A 23,404-nucleotide genomic window follows, 5' to 3' on the forward strand; every position below is an offset into this window, starting at 1 on the left:
AAAAATATAAATAGTAAAGCCAAGTACAGAGACCCCCCAAAAAACGACTTAAGTAGTACTTTCAAGTATTGTTACTTTATACCACTGCAAGAGCTAGATGAATATACCAAGACTTTTCTTTGTATTATTGGTTAAAAAAGAGCTGTATTTTTACGAACTTATTAAAGAAGGACATGGAATGTGAAAACAGTTTTTTCTCAATCCATAATGTATTTGTAAGCTTTGCCTTCATAATGTTAGGCTCATTTGACACGGGGTTAATTCTGCTGGTTGTAAGAATGTAAATACAAGTGTACAATACTTTATGATGTGTTTTACGTTTGTAATGGAATGCTCAAACCAGGAAATAAATAAGTGTTCAGAACAAATCACTTCCTTTATGAAATTGTTATTTCATTATTTTGAGTCTAATGCCGAATACAGGCACTACTGATATTTCTAAATGAAACTGTTTCTAATCGTTCATGTTTTCAGAGGTACATTTTTCCAGTCGTACCCATCTCGCCCATGGAACCGCCTTACGTGATTGGCCAAGACATAATTGGGCTGACTTTTAGTGAAAGCCCATTGGACACTGACTATGAAGTGATTTCTGATTGGAGCTCAGAAACACATCAGGAAACGTTGGGCTAACAACATCCAGGTAGCTAGCGAACTTGTAGATTTGTTTATTCTTTGTCCAAATAACTGAGCAATTGTGTTTTGTAATTTTCAACATTATCACATTCGTTGTCACACGTGGATATTAACGTTACTACCGTTAGCTAATGGCAGCTGTCCAGTTTAGCTAGCTAGCAAGACAATTTTCGTTTCCATATAACGACGTTATCTTTTTCCCAATACACGACCGTGCATAAGACTCATAGTGAGAGATGCCTCCTGCAAACAAACCGGCGAGAAAAGATGACTCACCGCTTGAGTTGGCGTGTGAGTGGGGGTCTTGTCAAGAGTCATTCGATCAGATGCAGGAGTTCTGCGGGCATGTGGAGGGTCACTTCAAGGCGCTGGACATAGAGGAAGGTGACAATTTCTCATTTGGTGAGCAGGTAGGGGAGAATGGAGTCGTCTCTTTTCACAGCCTGTGCCTCCGACGTGGAGTGGCACTCTGTGAGAGACATTACATGAGAGGAAAAGCCAGTGAATGCTCAACTTTAACTTTTCATCAAAACACAGGACAAAGAAAAGTAAAAAGTTAATTTGATTTGAGATAAAGTACCTACGCCTATTGTGTATGGGATAATAATGAACCCGGTGAGTTTGTATTTTGAATTTCGTTGTTGCACATTGTTATTTGTGGCTGCAAGTACGATTTGCAAATGTGATTACATTTAGTGAGTTTGTATAATGTGTAACTTGACATTTGAATACATTGAATAAGATTTGCAAGCATTTATTTTTACGACTATGAATATTCTGCTGTGAATCAAAAATACACTTGTACATTTTAATCTGCACGCTAATTTCTGTCACGTTACCAAGAGATTCGTAAACTCGTAGAAAGTTTTTAAGTTTGTAAACAGAGATTCATAAGTCAAAAGTTTTATTTGAGCTGCTGTGGGGCCAGTACCTTTTTTACTTCTGACCAATCAGCCTCCTATTGCTCCAACCATTGGCTGGATTGTTCCATCAATCAAATTTCAGAAAGTAGTAAAAATTGAATTGGGGTGTCGAAGAAGATTGGTGTCAAGTGCAAACAGTGCCAGACCTAGTTCTGGTGGTGAAATGGAAGTGAATAAGGGTGAGTTAAGCTGGGTGGAAGGTGTAGTAAAGAGCTTGGAGCCCGTGCCTGGCATTGATGGACATGTTGAAGAAGAATATGGTCCAGGAGGAGAGACATTTTTGGAGAAAGTGGATCCTTGCCGTTTGGCGGACCTATTTGTGGTTTCAGGGTGGGTGGGGAAGATGTTGAATCAGTGAAGGTAACCTATAGTGGACTTGTGATGTTTTGTTTCTTTGGACCAAAGGGAGTGAGTGCTCTGTGTCACGCAACATGGGTCAAGATCTGTTTCTTGCTTTACGATTAGGAATAAGGCACCATTGAAGGAGTGATTTCTGGAGTGATATTTGTTTTGTTGCTTTGGACCAGAGGGAGTGAGTGCTCCGTGTCACGCATGGGTCAAGATCTGTTTCTTGCTTTGCGATTAGGAATAGGTCACCATTGAAGGAGTGTTTTCTGTAGTAGCGTTAAGTGTACAGGTTGAGGATTCCTGGTGTTTGTGGCTCCCGCTGTTTGGTGTGACGCAGACCTGTTAGAGCTTTTGTGACGAATCCACTGCAGTGTTTCAGCTACAACATTTATGGTCATGTAGCAGCAGTATTTAGGAGGGAGATACCAAGATGTGGGAATTATACAGGAGGGCATGGGACAGAGGATTGGGTTGTTTGGGTAGGTAAAGTTACATGTGTCAACTGTAGGGGTGACCATGTTGCTGGGGCTCGGAAGTGTCCGGTGCGAGAGAGGCAGGTGGAGGTGATCAGAGTAGTGCAGAAGGTGTCGTATGCTGAGGCAGTGAAGAAAGTAGAGGAGGATAGGTCAAGGGTGAGGGATCCTGAGACCATCTCTATTGGATTTGTGCTAGCACCAAGGGATTGGCCAATGAGTGATATGCTCAGTGGTGTAAAGTACTTCAGTAAAAATACTAAATTACTTAAGTGTTTTCTTGCGGTATCTATACTATTTATATTTTTGTCTTACCATGGACTGTAAACATTTTCTAAAATATAAATACTATTTATATTTTGGAAAATGTTTACTTTTACTTTACTGAGTACATTCCTAAAGAAAATAATTTTCTTTTTACTCCATACATTTTTCCCTGACACCCAAAAGTACTTGTTCCATTTTGAATGCTTGGCAGGACTAGGGCTGTTACGGTGACCGTATTACTGCCACACCGACGGTCACGAGTCATGACTGCAGTCAAATTCCATGTGACCATTTAGTCACGGTAATTAGGCTTCACCAAGCTCTGATGCTGCTGATGGTCATTAGTAGCCTACCAAACATGCTAACTGCCTGGTACTCAGCACTCTATTGAGCATTGAATCACTCTGACTTCAATGCAAATGTAATCGAAAATCTAATCAAACACTTCATGAAAGCTCATGTTGCGCAATATTTCTAAAAGCAATGCGTGGTAGAGTAATAGAGAATGACCTCTATTAAAAAGAGGATCCCATCAGCTTTATATAGGCTAGGCCTACTATGCGTATTTCTCAAATATTCCTGATATTAAGCACATTTGCTTCTCTTTACAACGGAATATAGCCTATCTGGCTGGCATGAAAATAAACCATAGGAAAAGCATCCTCCATTTGCTATTTAAGTGCATAGGTTTTTTTCTCCTCCCTGCCCCTGTTTTGAGACGGGTGCATGATAATTGTCCATTCTAAATCAAAACAAATGTCACATATTATTTAGTGTATATATAAAGACAAGATTAAATCAAGAACAGTCTGATGGGTGACAATATTATCATATCACTTGTGAATGATTATATTATCGCTTGTGAATGATGCCAAGCTTGTGTGCGAGAATCAGTGCATGCCTTTTTTGTCTGTAAATGGAGAAAGTTCAGCACTGTTGCTACTCTCCCTAAGAGTGGCCATCCTGTAAAGATGACTGCAAGAGCACAGCGCAGAATGCTCAATGAGGTTAAGAAGAATCCTAGAGTGTCAGCTAAAGACTTTCAGAAATCTCTGGAACATGCTAAAATCTCTGTTGACGAGTCTACGATATGTAAAACACTAAACAAGAATGGTGTTCAGGGGAGGACACCACGGAAGAAGCCACTGCTGTCCAAAAAAAAAAACATTTCTGCACGTCTGAAGTTTGCAAAAGAGCACCTGGATGCAAAATATTCTGTGCAGGACAGTTGAAACGTAAGTTGAGTTATTTGGAAGGAACACACAACACTATGTGTGGAGAAAAAAATGGCACAGCACACCAACATCAAAACCTCATCTCAACTGTAAAGTATGGTGGAGGGAGCATCATGGTTTGGGCTGCTTTGCTACCTCTGGGCCTGGACAGCTTGGTATCATTGACGGAAAAATAAATTCCCATGTTTATCAAAACATTTTGCAGGAATTTTGAAGCTCAACAGAAGTTGAGCAGGACAACAACCCAAAACACAGTAGTAAATCAACAACAGAATGGCTTCAACAGAAGAAAATACGCCTTCTGGTGTGGCCCAGTCAGAGTCCCGACCTCAACCCGATTGAGATGCTGTGGCATGACCTATAGAGTGGTTCACACCAGACATCCCAAGAATATTGCTGAACTGAAACAGTTTCGTAAAGATGAATGGTCCAAAATTCCTCCTGACCGTTGTGCAGGTCTGATCCGCAACTACAGAAAATGTTTAGGTTATTCAATGAAATGTATTTATTAAGCCCTTCTTACATCCATCGATGTCACAAAGTGCTAAACAGAAACCCAGCCTAAAAGAGGATCAATAAATTATGAAATCCAGGGGTTCACATACTTTCTCCATCCCACAGTCGTGGCCAAAAGTTAATTTTCAAAGTCTGCTGCCTCAGTTTGTATGATGGCAATTTGCATATACTCCAGAATGTTATGAAGAGTGATCAGATGAATTGCAATTAATTGCAAAGTCCCTCTTTGCCATGCAAATAAACTGAATCCCCAAAAAACATTTCCACTGCAATTCAGCCCTGCCACAAAAGGACCAGCTGACATCATGTCAGTGATTCTCTCGTTAACGCAGGTGTGAGTGTTGATGAGGACAAGGCTGGAGATCACTCTGTCATGCTGATTGAGTTTGAATAACAGACTGGAAGCTTCAAAAGGAGGATGGTGCTTGGAATCATTGTTCTTCCTCTGTCAACCGTGGTTACCTGAATGGAAACACGTGCCGTTATCATTGCTTTGCACAAAAAGGGCTTCACAGGAAAGGATATTGCTGCCAGTAAGATTGCACCTAAATCAACCATTTATCGGATCATCAAGAACTTCAAGGAGAGCTGTTAAATTGTTGTGAAGAAGGCTTCAGGGCGCCCAAGAAAGTTGAGCATGCACCAGGACTGTCTCCTAAAGTTGATTCAGCTGCAGGATCAGTGCACCACCAGTACAGAGCTTGCTCAGGAATGGCAGCAGGCAGGTGTGAGTGCATCTGCACGCACAGTGAGGCGAAGACTTTTGGAGGATGGCCTGGTGTCAAGAAGGGCAGCAAAGAAGCCACTTCTCTCCAGGAAAAACATCAGGGACAGACTGATATTCTGCAAAAGGTACAGGGATTGGACTGCTGAGGACTGGGGTAAAGTCATTTTCTCTGAATCCCCTTTCCTATTGTTTGGGGCAGCCGGAAAAAAGCTTGTCCGGAGCCGACAAGGCGAGCGCTACCATCAGTCCTGTGTCATGCCAACAGTAAAGCATCCTGAGACCATTCATGTGTGGGGTTGCTTCTCAGCCAAGGGAGTGGGCTCACTCACAGTTTTGCCTAAGAACACAGCCATGAATAAAGAATGGTACCAACACATCCTCCGAGAGCAACTTCTCCCAACCATCCAGGAACAGTTTAGTGACGAACAATGCTGTTTCCAGCATGATGGAGCACCTTGCCATAAGGCAAAAGTGATAACTAAGTGGCTCGGGGAACAAAACATCGATATTTTGGGTCCATGGTCAGGAAACTCCCCAGACCTTAATCCCATTGAGAACTTGTGGTCAATCCTCAAGAGGCAGGTGGACAAACAAACCCACAAACTCCAAGCATTGATTATGCAAGAATGGGCTGCCATCAGTCAGGATGTGGCCCAGAAGTTAATTGACAGCATGCCAGGGCGGATTGCAGAGGTCTTGAAAAAGAAGGGTCAACACTGCAAATATTGACTCTTTGCATCAACGTCATGTAATTGTCAATAAAAGCGTTTGACACTTATGAAATGCTTGTAATTAAACTTCAGTATTCCATAGTAACATCTGACAAAAATATCTAAAGACACTGAAGCAGCAAACTTTGTGGAAATTAATATTTGTGTCATTCTCAACTTTTGGCCACGACTGTACACTGAATGTTTACATGGTGTGTTCAATAAAGACATGAACACGTATAATTGTGTGTTATTAGATTAAGCACACTATTTTTGTCTGTTATGACAAGTTTCAGAAGAAAGTTCTGTTTCTGGCTAATTTGAGCCTGTAATCGAACCCACAGATGCTGATACTCCAGATACTCAACTAGTCCAAAGAAGGCCATTGTTTTTTTTTTTTTATTTTTTTTTTTTTTATTGCTTTTTTTAATCAGAACAACGGTTTTCAGCTGTGCTAACATAACTGCAAAAGGGTTTTCTAATGATCAATTAGCCTTTTAAAATGATAAACTTGGATTAGCTAACACAACGTGCCATTGGAACACAGGAGTGATGGTTGCTGGTAATGGTCCTCTGTACGCCTATGTAGATATTCCATAAAAAAAATCTGCTTTTTCCAGCTACAATAGTCATTTAAAACATTAACATTGTCTACACTGTATTTATGATCAATTTGATGTTATTTTAATGTGCTTTTCTTTCAAAAACAAGAATTTCTAAGTGACCCCACTTTGTAATGTAACAAAGTGGAAAAAGTCAAAGGGTGTGAATACTTTCCGAATGCACTGTAAACAGTGTACATCATGAGTGTCTTCCACAATTATAATATACTGCTAAAAAAATAAAGGGAACACTTAAACAACACATCCTAGATCTGAATGAAAGAAATAATCTTATTAAATACTTTTTTCTTTACATAGTTGAATGTGCTGACAACAAAATCACACAAAAATAATCAATGGAAATCCAATTGATCAACCCATGGAGGTCTGGATTTGGAGTCACACTCAAAATTAAAGTGGAAAACCACACTACAGGCTGATCCAACTTTGATGTAATGTCCTTAAAACAAGTCAAAATGAGGCTCAGTAGTGTGTGTGGCCTCCACGTGCCTGTATGACCTCCCTACAACGCCTGGGCATGCTCCTGATGAGGTGGGGGATGGTCTCCTGAGGGATCTCCTCCCAGACCTGGACTAAAGCATCCGCCAACTCCTGGACAGTCTGTGGTGCAACGTGGCGTTGGTGGATAGAGCGAGACATGATGTCCCAGATGTGCTCAATTGGATTCAGGTCTGGGGAACGGGCGGGCCAGTCCATAGCATCAATGTCTTCCTCTTGCAGGAACTGCTGACACACTCCAGCCACATGAGGTCTAGCATTGTCTTGCATTAGGAGGAACCCAGGGCCAACCGCACCAGCATATGGTCTCTCAAGGGGTCTGAGGATCTCATCTCGGTACCTAATGGCAGTCAGGCTACCTCTGGCGAGCACATGGACGGCCCCCCCAAAGAAATGCCACCCCACACCATGACTGACCCACCGCCAAACCGGTCATGCTGGAGGATGTTGCAGGCAGCAGAACGTTCTCCACGGCGTCTCCAGACTCTGTCACGTGCTCAGTGTGAACCTGCTTTCATCTGTGAAGAGCACAGGGCGCCAGTGGCAAATTTGCCAATCTTGGTGTTCTCTGACAAATGCCAAACGTCCTGCACGGTGTTGGGCTGTAAGCACAACCCCCACCTGTGGACGTCGGGCCCTCATACCACCCTCATGGAGTCTGTTTTTGACCGTTTGAGCAGACACATGCACATTTGTGGCCTGCTGGAGGTCATTTTGCAGGGCTCTGGCAGTGCTTCTCCTGCTCCTCCTTGCACAAAGGCGGAGGTAGCGGTCCTGCTGCTGGGTTGTTGCCCTCCTACAGCCTCCTCCACGTCTCCTGATGTACTGGCCTGTCTCCTGGTAGCGCCTCCATGCTCTGGACACTACGCTGACAGACACAGCAAACCTTCTTGCCACAGCTCGCATTGATGTGCCATCCTGGATGAGCTGCATTACCTGAGCCACTTGTGTGGGTTGTAGACTCCGTCTCATGCTACCACTAGAGTGAAAGCACCGCCAGCATTCAAAAGTGACCAAAACATCAGCCAGGAAGCATAGGAACTGAGAAGTGGTCTGTGGTCACCACCTGCTGAACCACTCCTTTATTGGGGGTGTCTTGCTTATTGGCTATAATTTCCACCTGTTGTCTATTTCATTTGCACAACAGCATGTGAAATTTATTGTCAATCAGTGTTGCTTCCTAAGTGGACAGTTTGATTTCACAGAAGTGTGATTGACTTGGAGTTACATTGTGTTGTTTAAGTGTTCCCTTAATTTTTTTGAGCAGTGTATAATAATGATGATGATGATGATGATGACCGAACCCTGCGGGTTTGTATTTGGAATTTCATGGTCACACATTGAAATTCATGTCTGTTGTTTTCTGTCACTAGAGGAGCACAGTTGTGTATGGAAAGACTGGGTTCTGCTCTGTGGAGAGTGCTGAGGAGTTAAAGCGCCATGTGTATTTCCACTGTTACCACACCAAGCTGAAGCAGTGGGGCCAGGGGGTATTCAAGGCCCAGCCCAGCCTCGGCACCTGCGCCATTGGCCTCCACAACCGCAACATCGTGCCTGACATAACAGACAACTTCATCTGCCAGTGGGAACAATGTGAGGTGAGACGCTGTTAGTGTGGGTCATATCTAGCTTCGATGTGAAGCTCGTGGACAGACAGACATGGTATTAAGCCAGGCATAGGCAAGGGACATGCACAGAACACACAGTGCTGTTTTCTTTAATGGGTTTAGGTTCTATTCAAGTGGATGACGCACATCCAGTTTAAGTGAGGAAGTTATCAGATCGTGTACTTTTGTTGGTCTCACTCTCATAGTAACCATCTTTGACAGTAATACGTCTTTTTGTATGCGTGTTTGCAGCAACCCTCTCTGGTCAACCCAGAGTGGTTCTACCGCCATGTGGAGATGCACAGCATGTGTATGGACGTACCCTCTGCTGATAAGGAGACATTGGTGTGCTGTGGCTGGAAGGGTGAGTCCACTGACCCCTGTCAAGATGCTAGTATAGAAGGTGGCAGCTTACAACTATTCAGGAGAAACCAAGAGGTGACTGAGTCTTTCAGTTGGTGTGTAGTTTTTATTTTTATTATCTTGGAATTGACAGTGGATAAAATAGGTAAGAGCAGGGTTGGCCTATAACCAGCTGTAATGATATCTGGAACCAGAGTGAATACCACAACTGAGAATATCAACTACTTATTTTCCCCTGACTTTTCTCTAGACTGCGAGGCCAAGTTTAAAGGACGTTTTAAGCTGCAGGAGAACCTGCGGAGTCACACTGGGGAGAAGGTGGTGGCCTGCCCAATCTGTTGAGGGATGTTCGCCAACAACACCAAGTTCTTTGACCACATCAGACGGCAGACCACCATCGAGGGTGAGAGGGGATGTTCAGGGGTGGATTGCATTTAGGGCTTTGTTAACATTGAAGTATAACCCAATAACATACTTAGTGTGTGTGTGTGTGTGTGTGTGTGTGTGTGTGTGTGTGTGTGTGTGTGTGTGTGTGTGTGTTCCTTCCCTTGTCTCTCGTAGGTCAGAGGTTTCAGTGCTCCCACTGCTCCAAGCGCTTTGCAACGGAGAGACTACTGAGGGACCACATGAGGAATCATGGTCAGTCCCTTGAACTCCCTTCTTTGTATTTATATCACACGTTGATCAATCGCTACTATCGTTTGTTGCCGAGTAGTGCTGTGTTCTGATCTGCTCCTTTTTCTCTCTATCCCTATCTGCTGTTAGTGAACCAATACAAGTGTCCATTGTGTGACATGACCTGCCCGTCGCCCTCATCGCTACGGAACCACATCAAGTTCCGCCATAGCAACGAGAAACCTTACAGCTGTGAATACTGCGAGTACAGGTAGATTAGGTAGATACTAAAGTAATACCCAGGACTCCCGGTCTATAGTATAAGCCAACACTATCCGTCTTTGACAGAGATGATGTCCATACTTTATTATAAAAGGAAATTAATTATATTTAAGAAGTACCTGTTTAGTGTGGTCAAGTGTTAACAATTGCCTGAATGTTAGTAAAGGGTGACCCATCATAACCCATCTTTCCTGTGGTGTGTGTATCTCAGCTGTAAAAACCTTATCGACCTTTGTAAACACCTGGACACCCACAGCACTGAGCCGGCCTACCGCTGTGGCCTCACTAACTGTGACTACACCACACGCTCACTGCACTCCATCAAGAACCACTACAAGAAAGTACATGAGGTGAGAGAGAGAGAGATTTATACTTTTCACTCTGCTGAGCCAAGCTAAGCTGTACTGGACAGGCCTAGTTATGGATTCACCATAGTTGCTGGAACCTTGCTGAAAATAACAATTTGAAGCCCTGTTGTGCAAGTCAGCCATGTAAAGACAACTCTAATGTATGCGCTCAAAGCCTAAACTATATTTGAACATGTTTACCTTTTGTGTTGACAACTCAGGGAGATTTTGTGGCCCGCTACAAGTGTCATGTCTGTGAGCAGTGCTTCACTAGGGGAAACAACCTCACTGCCCACCTCCGCAAGAAGCACCAGTTCAAATGGCCCTCCGGACACCCCCGATTCAGGTACCAACTACTGAGCCATTCAACATGGCAAACAGAACATTTATAACCAGCATACTAGGGGACAGCCAATTCTAAAGTGCTTGAGATTGTATCTAACAGCATGTTTATGTGGAGATGGTCCGCATTGGTAAGATCTCATTCAATATAAGTAGTTTGGCTCCAGAATCATTAGTCGGTGAATGGGAATGAATGCGAAAGTCTGAGCCTATTTGGATCATCATTTTGGTCTTGTGGCTAACTATTCTTTCTCTCTCCCAGGTATAAGAAACACGAGGACGGCTTTATGCGTCTGCAGCTGATTCGCTATGAGAGCATGGAACTGACTGAGCAACTGATGAGAGAGAGACAGGAGGAGGGAGAGGACGCTTCCCAGACAGATAGCCTGGGGAGGACGAGGAGGATGCCAGGGCGGTAGCACACTCCACGGACATACAGGTGGAGATGAGAGGGGTGCTGTTGGAGGAGGATGGGGTGGGGGATCAGGGGGAGGGGGTGTTCTATGTTCTGACTAGTGGTGACCCGTCTCAGGCAGGGGAGGACACTGTGATGCTACAGGACACTGCTCAGCAGCGGGGCATGCAGGTCGTATAACTACTACAACCCCTCACATATACTGCTCCTCTCATGGCTCTCGCATCTGGGCAGTGACCCAGCACAGAGGCACCAGGACTTAAGGAATGTTGAGACTGGAGAGCTGCACCTGTCACTAGGCACACCTGTGTGAGGAGGAGGACCTCTTCAAGGATTCAGAGTATGGAGGGAAATTAACAGTGGCTCCTAAATATTGAGATTCAACCAGCAGAGCTGGCCTTATCTGCCCTCAGTGCAGGGCGCACGCATCACAGCACAGATTTTAGAAGATGTGGAGTTGAACTGAAGAGGTGTTTTCCAACATCTGATCCATCATTTGTGGAGACCCAGACAGTTGCTATGTTTTGCATCATAAACATTTTTGAGCTAAGCTGAAGGGACTCGATAGGGGTAGCCTATATTATAATGCAGGATCAATAAATGAACCAGCTAACTTGCCTAAATGTTACTCGTTTCAGGAAACTAGCCGTATGTCAAGCGTCACTACCGTAACTTCCGGACTATTGAGCGCACCTGAATATAAGCCGCATCCACTGAATAAAAAAATAAATAATTATTATTATTTTGAACATAAATAAGCCGCACATGTCTATAAGCCGCAGGTGCCTACCGGTACATTGAAACAAATTAACTTTACACAGGCTTTAACGAAACACGCCTTGTAACAAAAATAAATGGGCTTTAACGAAACACGGCTTGTAACAAAAAATAAAAAATTTGCAGTAAACAGTAGCCTACCAAGAAAGTCATTGCTCCAGACCAAGCTCCCGTGCAGCAGCTCTATTTCCTTTTCCAACAGCCAGATCAATCGCCTTCAACTTGAAAGCTGCATCATATGCATTTCTCCGTGTCTTTGCCATGATGAGGGTGACAAAATGACTACCGTAATCAGAATGATGGGAAGTTTGAGCGCGCTCGATTTAATCTAAACAGTAAACCAAAAAGTTGTTGGACCTTAACCCGTTCGGCAATTTCATTGGTCTAATGAAAGCTTCATGCCGGCAAAAAACTGAGCACGTCACAGAATGTTTTTTTTAAATTTATTTATTTATTTTTAATTTGAAAGCGGGAAAAATCCATATTAGCCGCGTCATTGTTTAAGCCGCGAGGTTCAAAGCCTGGGAAAAAAGTAGCGGCTTATAGTCCGGAAATTACGGTACTTCACAGGAGGCATTTTAACGTCAACTTTATTTTTGTTTTTGTTGGCAGAAATGTGTTCTGGAACATGTGAACTTTCATGTGCCTTAATAACAAATGTGTGTGCCATCTGTAAATAGGAATAAAATACAAGCCATGGAAAAAGACAGGAACCTTCCCTCTAGCCATGACTGGCTGGACATGCCGAGAGATGAGTTTGGATTGGTCTGGCATGTATCCCACTTCTGTCTATAACATGAGCTGGTCACTATGTGTAGGTAATCCTTTCTAATATGTATTTTTTGAAAGGCTGTTGTATTAAACACCTGTCTCTGGATTACATCTTCAAACTAACGGCAACCATAGCATACATGACAGAGAGAGAAGCATTTATACGGGTAAGAGAGTCTAGCTACATTTTCAGATATTATATATTTCTAATTTTGTCAAAGTTTTTTTCATTGCAATTTAAAGCGTACTGTTAGCTAGTTAGCTAATGTTAGCTGGCTGGCTCGCTAGCTAACCTTTTGTGTATGGTCTGTGTAGTAATATTATTTGTAAATCTGAGCCATATGCATTGCTAGCTAACATTGAACCTAGTTGGTAAGCTTTTGCTACCTGCAGATTCATGCAGGGTAGTAACGTTATGAGTTGGGATTATGGTAGCTAGCTACATGTCTAAACAAAAGACTCCACTATGCAAGTAACCATTTCACTGTACCATTTATACCTTCTGTATCCAGTGCATGTGATATATAAACTTTGATATAGTGTGAGTTCACGAGAGCCAGTAATGTGAAGAATAACATGATTTGCACCAAATTAGGATATAACGTTAGGCCAACGAGACTGTCCAAGTTTATATATAGTAAGTTTGTGTTTAAACAGATGGGTTTATTAGTGTTAAAATACACCAGTTATGCTATTTTGGACCACCAGGCTGCTGATGTCATGCAGCCTGTCGTTTTTGCGTTTATACTTTTTCATAACCAAGATGGCATAGCAGTCAGACGTCCTCGTCTTGTCATATATATATATATATATATATTCGCAAATATTTTTATATATTTTCTTCTAAAAACTCAAGTTCATAACACTCTCCTACAACCCACCTCACCACTTTAAAAAAAAATTATTAAAAAAAGTATTATTTACCTCAAATCTGAAATCCACAACAGAAGTTAGCCAGTTCACTTTCAGCTAACCACGGTTGGCGGTCATCAGCTATCCTTTAGCTCGAAAAGCTATCGCCAGTTTTGTACAACGCGATTCAGACCAGAGCATACCGGGCCTATTTTCTCTCCATATGCCCGGATTTCTACCGCAAGCTCTGGACATTGACACCCGGATCTTGCAGCTAGCAAGCTGCTATCCGAGTGACTATTGGCTAACGTCGGTCCCGGAGCTAACATCAATTATTCCGGAGCTAGCCAGCTGAAGAGTTCCATCAGCCACTCCTGGGCTACAATCACCTATCCGGACCCGTTTTACTGCCGATGCGGAGCCCCATCGGGCCTTCGTGACTGGACTACCAACGTTATCTGCCCGAGGGAGTTAGCCAACTGGCCCCTCCGTCACGACGTAACCTGAATGCCCATCTGCGGCCAGCTAATCGTTAGCAGCCAATAAGACAGCTATCTGAATAGGTCTATCGGCCAATTTTCTTGGGACACTAACTATTTTTGCCAATTGGATTGGTCCCCTCAACCACACGGAACCCCACTAATCTACCGACGGAAACGCACGAGGTGGCTAAAAACAGACCATCTTCTGCCAACTTGCTACCCATGGCCCGGCTAGTTGTCTGAATCGCCGTGACCGCAACCGACCTCACTACTCACTGGACCCTTTTGATCACTTGGCTAAGCATGCCTCTCCTTAATGTCAATATGCCTTGTCCATTGCTGTTCTGGTTAGTGTTTACTGGCTTATTTCACTGTAGAGCCTCTAGCCCTGCTCATTATACCTTATCCAACCTTTCAGTTCCACCACCCACACATGCTATGACATCACCTGGTTTCAATGATGTTTCTAGAGACAATATCGCTCTCATCACTCAATGCCTAGGTTTACCTCCACTGTATTCACATCTTATTATACCTTGAAGCTATTTTATCGCCCCCAGAAACCTGCTCCTTTTACTCTCTGTTCCGGACGTCCTAGACGACCAATTCTCATAGCTTTTAGCCGTACACTTACTGCTCCTCTGTTCCTATGGCGATGTAGAGATGAATCCAGGCCCTGCAGTGCCTAGCTCCACTCCTATTCCCCAGGCGCTCTCTTTTGATGACTTCTGTAATCGTCATAACCTTGGTTTCATGCATGTTAACATTAGAAGCCTCCTCCCTAAGTTTGTTTTATTCACTGCTTTAGCACACTGCCAACCCGGATGTCCATGCCATGTCAGAATCCTGGCTTAGGAAGACCACCAAAAACTCTGCAATCTCCATCCCTAACTACAAGATATAACGGCCAAAGGGAGCGGTGTTACAATCTACTGCAGAGAGAGCCTGCAGAGTTCTCTCCTACTATCCAGGTCTGCACCCAAACAATTTGAACTTCTACTTTTAAAAATCCACCTCTAAAAACAAGTCTCTCACCGTTGCCGCCTGCTATAGACCACCCTCTGCCCCCAGCTGTGCTCTGGACACCATATGTGAACTGATTTTCCCCCCCATCTATCTTCAGAGCTCGTGCTGCTAGGTGACCTAAACTGGGACATGCTTAACACCCCAGCCACCCTACAATTTAAGGTTGATGCCCTCAATCTCACCCAAATGATCAATGAACCTACCAGGTACCACCCCAAAGCCGTAAACACAGGCACCCTCATAGATATCATCCTAACCAACTTGCCCTCTAAATACACCTCTGCTGTTTTCAACCAAGATCTCAGCGATCATTGCCTGCATCCGTAATGGGTCAGCGGTCAAACGTCCTCCACTCATCACTGTCAAACGCTCCCTGAAACACTTGAGCGAGCAGGCCTTTCTAATCGACCTAGCCCGGGTATCCTGGAAGGATATTGACCTCATCCCTTCAGTAGAGGATGCCTGGTTGTTATTTTTTTTAAATGCCTTCCTCACCATCTTAAATAAGCATGCCCCATTCAAGAAAAGTAGATCCAGGAACCGATTATAGCCCTTGGTTCTCTCCAGACCTGACTGCCCTTAACCAACACAAAAACATCCTGTGGCGTTCTGCATTAGCATCGAACAGCCCCCGTGATATGCAACTTTTCAGGGAAGTTAGAAACCAATATACACAGGCAGTTAGAAAAGCCAAGGCTAGCTTTTTCAAACAGAAATTTGCTTCCTGCAACACAAACTCAAAAAAGTTCTGGGACACTAAAGTCCGTGGAGAATAAGAGCACCTCCTCTCAGCTGCCCACTGCACTGAGGATAGGAAACTCTGTCACCACCGATAAATCCACTATAATTGAGAATTTCAATAAGCATTTTTCTTTGGCTGGCCATGCTTTCCACCTGGCTACCCCTACCCCGGTCAAAAGCACTGCACCCCCCACAACAACTCGCCCAAGCCTTCCCCATTTCTCCTTCTCCCAAATCCAGTCAGCTGATGTTCTGAAAGAGCTGCAAAATCTGGACCCCCTACAAATCAGCCAGGCTAGACAATCTGGACCCTTTCTTTCGAAAATTATCTGCCGAAATTGTTGCAACCCCTATTACTAGCCTGTTCAACCTCTTTCGTGTCATCTGAGATTCCCAAAGATTGGAAAGCAGCTGCGGTCATCCCCCTCTTCAAATGGGGGGACACTCTTGACCCAAACTGCTACAGACCTATATCTATCCTATCCTGCCTTTCTAAAGTCTTCGAAAGCCAAGTCGACAAACAGATTACTGACCATTTCGAATCCCACCGCACCTTCACCGCTATGCAATCTGGTTTCAGAGCTGGTCATGGGTGCACCTCAGCCACGCTCAAGGTCCTAAACGATATCTTAACCGCCATCGATAAGAAACAATACTGTGCAGCCGTATTCATTGACCTGGCCAAGGCTTTCGTCGCTGTCAATCACCTCATCGGCAGACTCAATAGCTTTGGTTTCTCAAATGATTGCCTCGCCTGGTTCACCAACTACTTCTCTGATAGAGTTCAGTGTGTCAAATCGGAGGGCCTGTTGTCCGGGCCTCTGGCAGTCTCTATGGGGATGCCACAGGTTTCAATTCTTGGGCCGACTCTCTTCTCTGTATACATCAATGATGTCGCTCTTGCTGCTGGTGAGTCTCTGATCCACCTCTATGCAGACGACACCATTCTGTATACTTCTGGCCCTTCTTTGGACACTGTGTTAACTACCCTCCAAACGAGCTTCAATGCCATACAACTCTCCTTCCGTGGCCTGCAACTGCTCTTAAATACAAGTAAAACTAAATGCATGCTCTTCAACCGATCGCTGCCTGCACCTGCCCGCCCGTCCAGCATCACTTCTCTGGACGGTTCTGACTTAGAATATGTGGACAACTACAAATACCTAGGTGTCTGGTTAGACTGTAAACTCTCCTTCCAGACTCACATCAAACATCTCCAATCTAAAGTTAAATCTAGAATTGGCTTCCTATTTCCCAACAAAGCATCTTTCACTCATGCTGCCAAACATACCCTTGTAAAACTGACCATCCTACCGATCCTCGACTTCGGCAACGTCATTTACAAAATAGCCTCCAATACCCTACTCAATAAACTGGATGCAGTCTATCACAGTGCCACCATCCATTTTGTCACCAAAGCCCCATATACTACCCACCACTGCGACCTGTACGCTCTCGTTGGCTGGCCCTCGCTTCATACTCGTCGCCAAAACCACTGGCTCCAGGTCATCTACAAGACCCTGCTAGGTAAAGTTTCCCCTTATCTCAGCTCGCTGGTCACCATAGCTGCACCCACCTGTAGCACACGCTCCAGCAGGTATATCTCTCTGGTCACCCTCAAAGCCATATTTTGCTCCTTTGCACCCCATCATTTCTATTTCTACTTTGCACTTTCTTCCACTGCAAATCTACCATTCCAGTGTTTTACTTGCTATATTGTATTTACTTCGCCACCATGGCCTTTTTTGCCTTTACCTCCCTTATCTCACCTCATTTGCTCACTTTGTAAATAGACTTATTTTTCTACTGTATTATTGACTGTATGTTTGTTTATTCAATGTGTAACTGTGTTGTTGCATGTGTCAAACTGCTTTGCTTTATCTTGGCCAGGTCACAATTGTAAATGAGAACTTGTTCTCAATTTGCCTACCTGGTTAAATAAATAAAATAACAACAATGACAAGTTTTATGTCGGATGACATTAGAATGTTCATGATGTCACTGGGACAACTGTCTACAGACTTAAAACCAGACTCCAGTAGAAACCAGCCTTTAGTCTTGAAATCTTTGGTTGTTTAGTATACTACCGTACTTTCTGTTTAGCACATGGCCTCACATGTGAGGCCTTAAAGAGATGGGTGGAGTTAAGGATGAAGAGGGTGTGAACGATGCTGAATGGATGTAGACAAAGAAAGGCTTTCCAGTAGGTGTACCAAAACATTCAGGGGGCATTTTCTCAAAAGTGGGTTTATTAACCTCCAAAGCAGAATTACTTTCCCATTGTTCCTCAACTGTAGTGTATGTTATACAATTTTCTAGTTCTGAATCTATACTTTCATCCAATGTAAAAAAAACATTTAAAATGTTGCTACTTAAGACTGAATCGAGCTGGTCGGTCACAAATATTCTAATATAACTGAATTGTATTTAGAAAGATAAGCTTGAATTGGGCATGGTCAAATTGACTCAACAACTTGAAACACGTATCTAAGTTAAACTTATTGAACCAAGATCAATACTTCTTTCTGTATAAAAAAAATTGCTGGCCAACTCATTGATCCTGCTTTGTAGTATACCCCTTAGCAGTTTGATTTGACTTTTTTTTTCTCTTTTCTGCACAATAAACTGGTTGTGCTTTCTTTTAGTGGCGCAAAGTACAATACATCAGTGACCTTTGAGCTTATATCCTCGAACTTGTTTAGGTCGCTTCCCTTTTTCCACATTTTGTTACATTTTAGAATAAGGCTGTAATGTATAAAAAAAATCACCTAAACCTACACACAATACTCCATAACGACGAAGTTATATTTTTTTATTATTATATATTTTTTTATGTGCAAATGTATTGAAAATAAAGAACAGATACCTTCTTTACATAATTATTCAGACCCTTTGCTATGAGACTCGAACTTGAGCTCCGGTGCATTCTGCTTCCATTGATCATCCTTTGTTTCTACAACTTGATTGGAGTCCATCTGTGGTAAATTCAATTGATTGGACATGATTTGGAAAGGCACACTGTCTATATAAGGTCCCACAGTTGACACTGCATGTCAGACCAAAAATCAAGCCATGAGGTCAAAGGAATTGTCCTTAGAGCTCAGAGACAGGATTGTGTTGAGGAACAGATCTGCGGAAGGGTACCAAAACATTTCTGCAGCATTAAAGGTCCCCGATAACAGTGGCCTCCATTCTTAAATTGAAAAAGTTTGGAACCGGTATATACCAGTCTTGTGTGTGACTGCTATATAGTGAGTCTCTAGGTTTTCCTGATCAAAGGGACGAACAGTCTGTTCCGAGGGACTACTGTGGACCTAACCTCAACCTCATAGGGCTAACGCATAGAACACCGTGGAGGCAAAGATACAACTTTTTCTCTGTTTCCCCAACAAACTCTGTAAGTTGTTGTCATGAAGCGTAGAGTAACAGTGGTGACGAAGATTAGGGGGACGGGGTCTCTCCTAGCAAAGAGGTTATGTTGGGAATAATGAGTTGTCCCTTAGCTCAACCTGCTCATTCAATCTATCCTGGAACCTGGAATGAGCTGGTTGTGGGGTTGAGACCTTAATCTTGTTACCCACACCAGCCCAGGGAAGAGGAGAGGTGGAGGTCAGAGAGAAGGGCCAAGTTAACTATGTAACAGCATGTTTATATGGAGTGGAGATTGACATTGTTGGAGAAATATTTATTCATGAATGGATGGAATACATAATATGCAATGTGTTTGAGTGTATTTGTAAATGGATGGAATACACTTTAAAACTCTTTATTTCTCCTCATGTTACAGCCATTGGTTGTACTGACTTTATTGATTGTAAGATTATACAGCACCAGTCAAAAGTTTGGACACACCTACTCATTCAAGGGTTTTTCATTATTTTTACTATTTTCTACATTGTAGAATAATAGTGAAGACATAAAAACTATGAAATAATCATGTAGTAACCAAAAAAGTGTTAAATAAATCCAAATATTTTATATTTGAGATTCTTCAAATAGCCACCTGTTGCTTTGATGACAGCTTTGCACACTCTTGGCATTCTCTCAACCAGCTTCACCTGGAATGCTTTTCCAACAGTCTTGACGGAGTTCCCACATGCTGAGCACTTGTTGGCTGCTTTTCCTTCACTCTGCGTTCATCCCAAACCATCTCAATTGGGTTGAGGTCGGGGGATTGTGGAGGCCAGGTCATCTGATGCAGCACTCCATCACTTTCCTTCTTGGTCAAATAGCACTTACACAGCCTGGAGGTCTGTTGGGTCATTGTCCTGTTGAAAAACAAATGATAGTCCCACTAAGCCCAAACCAGATGAGATGGCATATCGCTGCAGAATGCTGTGGTAGCCATGCTGGTTAAGTGTGCCTTGAATTCTAAATAAATAATAAATTACAGACAGTGTCACTAGCAAAGCACCCTGTGGTGGTTAATTTCTTTATCAAATGAGGACAGACAAACGTATCACACAATTCAGAGTTAAACTTCAACTAAATCTTTATTCACTTAATAAGGGAGCAGGCCAATACCTCACACACATACAAAGTGAATCGATTGAGTGCTCTGCGATAATGATGGCTGGTCAACGAATCACCCTCAGATGATTAGTTGAGAGCCCCGAGACAAAGAAAATAACACCTTTTTATAGCAAAGTACATCCTCCTGAATGTTCACGACAAACAACCGATGTATTGAATGGGTCACAAGGTTAAGAATTGTATGAAAGATACTAATAATTAACAGACAGTATCTGCTGTAAAGACTGTTCTCATTGTATAGAGACCAGAATCTGGCCCCGAGCCATCTCTTCCAGTCAAACCAGGGTAATCTCCCTCACATGAATGGAATGTGGCCTAAGGCATCGTACATCTGTCAGCATTAAGCCTCCAGAGGCCCATTCTCAGTAGAACACACACAGATGAGTGTTCTAAGAACCCCCTATTCTGTTGCATTAAACAACCATTTGATGCAATAAGTGTTTATAACAATGTTGTAATTTCTCACACATTCCCCCATTTTGAGAATCCTCTCAACTTAAAATAAAATTACAAGATTTAAATACATTAATTCACATGTAGAAAATGCATACATTCTTTCATAAAACAAGAAGCATAATAATTCATTGCATGGGTTCCTGCACGTGACTGGCTGTTATAGCACGTGCTCAGCCTCCTCCCAAGAAACTTAACACTGTCTCCCATTTCAACCTCCAACACATTCTAAACATTCTACCAATTTGTCTGGGGAGGTTATGATACACAGTCACCTGCACGAACCCATGAAGAAAAACAGAAGATGCATACAGTTTATGAGAGTCAAAGCTATATCTTCATAGACAGTGAAAAGCAAATATTTAATGCCTAATGCAGGGCATGCAACAATTGAGTTTAATAAAATAAGCTTTTGTTATCTATCACACTCCAATGGATCAGCATGGTGGAAATAACTATTTCCATCCCAGAAACTAAAATTAGCATATCTTGTTGGACAACTCCAGTGGGTGACTCCTGGTTTATTAAAATGTATTGTTTTGGTGCCTAATGAACATGACCCAGGACAAGCATCATGATTCCACTACTTATAAGGCAACTCGTACAGATCAAATAGATTAGTATCAGTTTCACTCTCAGGATCAGAGTTCACCCTCTCCATTCACCAGGGCACGCTGAGAATAGTGTCAACATCTTTAGTACACAACAACAATCAAAACAATCCATAATATATTAATTGCTTCACTCATATAGTTAAAATACACAACCCAAATCAATCTGTCAGTTTTTAAAAATCAGTCAGTTTCCATATCATAATCAAAACCCAATTAAATATATATATATATATATATATATATATATATATATATATATATATATAATACCAACATGTTTTAAGCAGACCACCATAGTGCCTGTGCCCAAAAACACTAAGGTAACCTGCCTAAATGACTACCGACCCGTAACACACATATGTAGCCATGAAGTGCTTTGAAAGGCTGGTCATGGCTCACATCAACACCATTATACCACAAACCCTAGACCCACTCCAGTTTGCATACCGCCCCAACAGATCCACAGATGATGCAATCTCTATTGCACTCCACACTGCTTTTTCCCACCTGGACAAACGGAACACCTTATGTGAGAATGCCATTCATTGACTACAGCTCAGCGTTCAACACCATAGTACCCTCAAAGCTTATCACTAAGCTAAGGACCCTGGGACTAAATACCTCCCTCTGCAACTGGATCCTGGACTTCCTGAGGGGCCGCCCCCCAGGTGGTAAGGGTAGGTAACAACACATCCGCCACGCTGATCCTCTCAGGGGTGCGTGCTCAGTCCCCTCCTGTACTCCCTGTTCACTCATGACTGCACGACTCCAACACCATCTTTAAGTTTGCAGACGACACAACAGTGGTAGGCCTGATCACCGACAATGACGAGACAGCCTATAGGGAGGAGGTCAGAGACCTGGCTGGGTGGTGCCAGAATAACATCCTATCCATTAACATAACCAAGACTAAGGAGATGATTGTGGACTACAGGAAAAGGAGGACTGAGCACGCCCCCATTCTCATCGACGTGGCTATAGTGGAACAGGTTGAGAGCTTCAAGTTCCTTGGTGTCCACATCACCAACAAACTAGAATGGTCCAAACACACCAAGACAGTCGTAAAGAGGGCACGACAAAGCCTATTCCCCCTCAGGAAACTAAAAAGAATTGGCATGGGTCCTCAGATCCTCAAAAGGTACTACAGTTGCACCATCAACAGCATCCTGACTGGTTGCATCACTGCCTGGTACGGCAACTGCTCGGCCTCCGACCGCAAGGCACTACAGAGGGTAGTGCGTACGGCCCAATACATCACTGGGGCTAAGCTGCCTGCCATCCAGGACCTCTACACCAGGCGTGTCAGAGGGAGGCCCTAAAAATTGTCAAAGACCCCACCCACCGCAGTCATAGAGTGTTCTCTCTACTACCGCATGGCAAGCAGTAATGGAGTGCCAAGTCTAGGACCAAAAGGCTTCTCAACAGTTATTACCCCCAGGCCATAAGACTCCTGAACAGGTAATCAAATGGCTACCCAGACTATTTGCATTGCCCCCCCCCCCAACCCCTATTTTACGCTGCTGCTACTCTCTGTTTATCATATACACAGTCACTTTAACCATACCTACATGTACATAGGACCTCAATTAGCCCGACTAACCGGTGCCCCCTAACATTGGCTCCCTGGACTATCTGCATTGTCTCCCACCACCCGCCAACACCTCTTTTACGCTACTGCTACTCTCTGTTTATCATATATGCAGTCACTTTAACCATAGGTACATGTACATAGTACCTCAATTAGCCTGACTAACTGGTGCATGTAAATAGCCTCGCTACTGTTATTATTCACTGTCTTTCTATTATTGTTTTTTTATTTCCTTACTTATCTATTGTTCACATAATACCTATTTTTTACTTAAAAATTGCACTGTTGGTTAGGGCCTGTAAGTAAGCATTTCACTAAGGTCTACACCTGTTGTATTCGGCGCACATGTCAAATAAACTTTGATTATACAGGTGCAACTCATATTTTATGTGCTAATCATACTTTACATTCTTGTACATTTAAGGGACTATTTTACTGTCATACGCCGGCCTCAATTTGCCAGTCTGTTATTGACATTGAAAACAACGATTTTTCACCTTTCTGAAAGGATTTCGACATCGAGCAAGATTAAGTGGGGAAAAAAGAATAACAAACAGAGAAGTTTATGATTCATGCCTAGTTAAATAAAGGTTTATAAATATATAGATATATATATATAATAAATTAGGCAGCTCTGCAG

The 23,404-nt window shown here is 43.0% G+C and overlaps 1 pseudogene; it reads left to right on the plus strand.

Moving 5' to 3' along the window:
- The first annotated feature begins 608 nt into the window (after nucleotides 1-608).
- LOC106560670 (histone H4 transcription factor-like) lies at nucleotides 609-11,107 on the plus strand (annotated as a pseudogene).
- The last annotated feature ends 12,297 nt before the right edge of the window (nucleotides 11,108-23,404 follow it).

The sequence above is a fragment of the Salmo salar genome, chromosome ssa10 (assembly GCF_905237065.1).
Source record: "Salmo salar chromosome ssa10, Ssal_v3.1, whole genome shotgun sequence".
In the NCBI taxonomy this organism is placed as follows: Eukaryota; Metazoa; Chordata; class Actinopteri; order Salmoniformes; family Salmonidae; genus Salmo; species Salmo salar.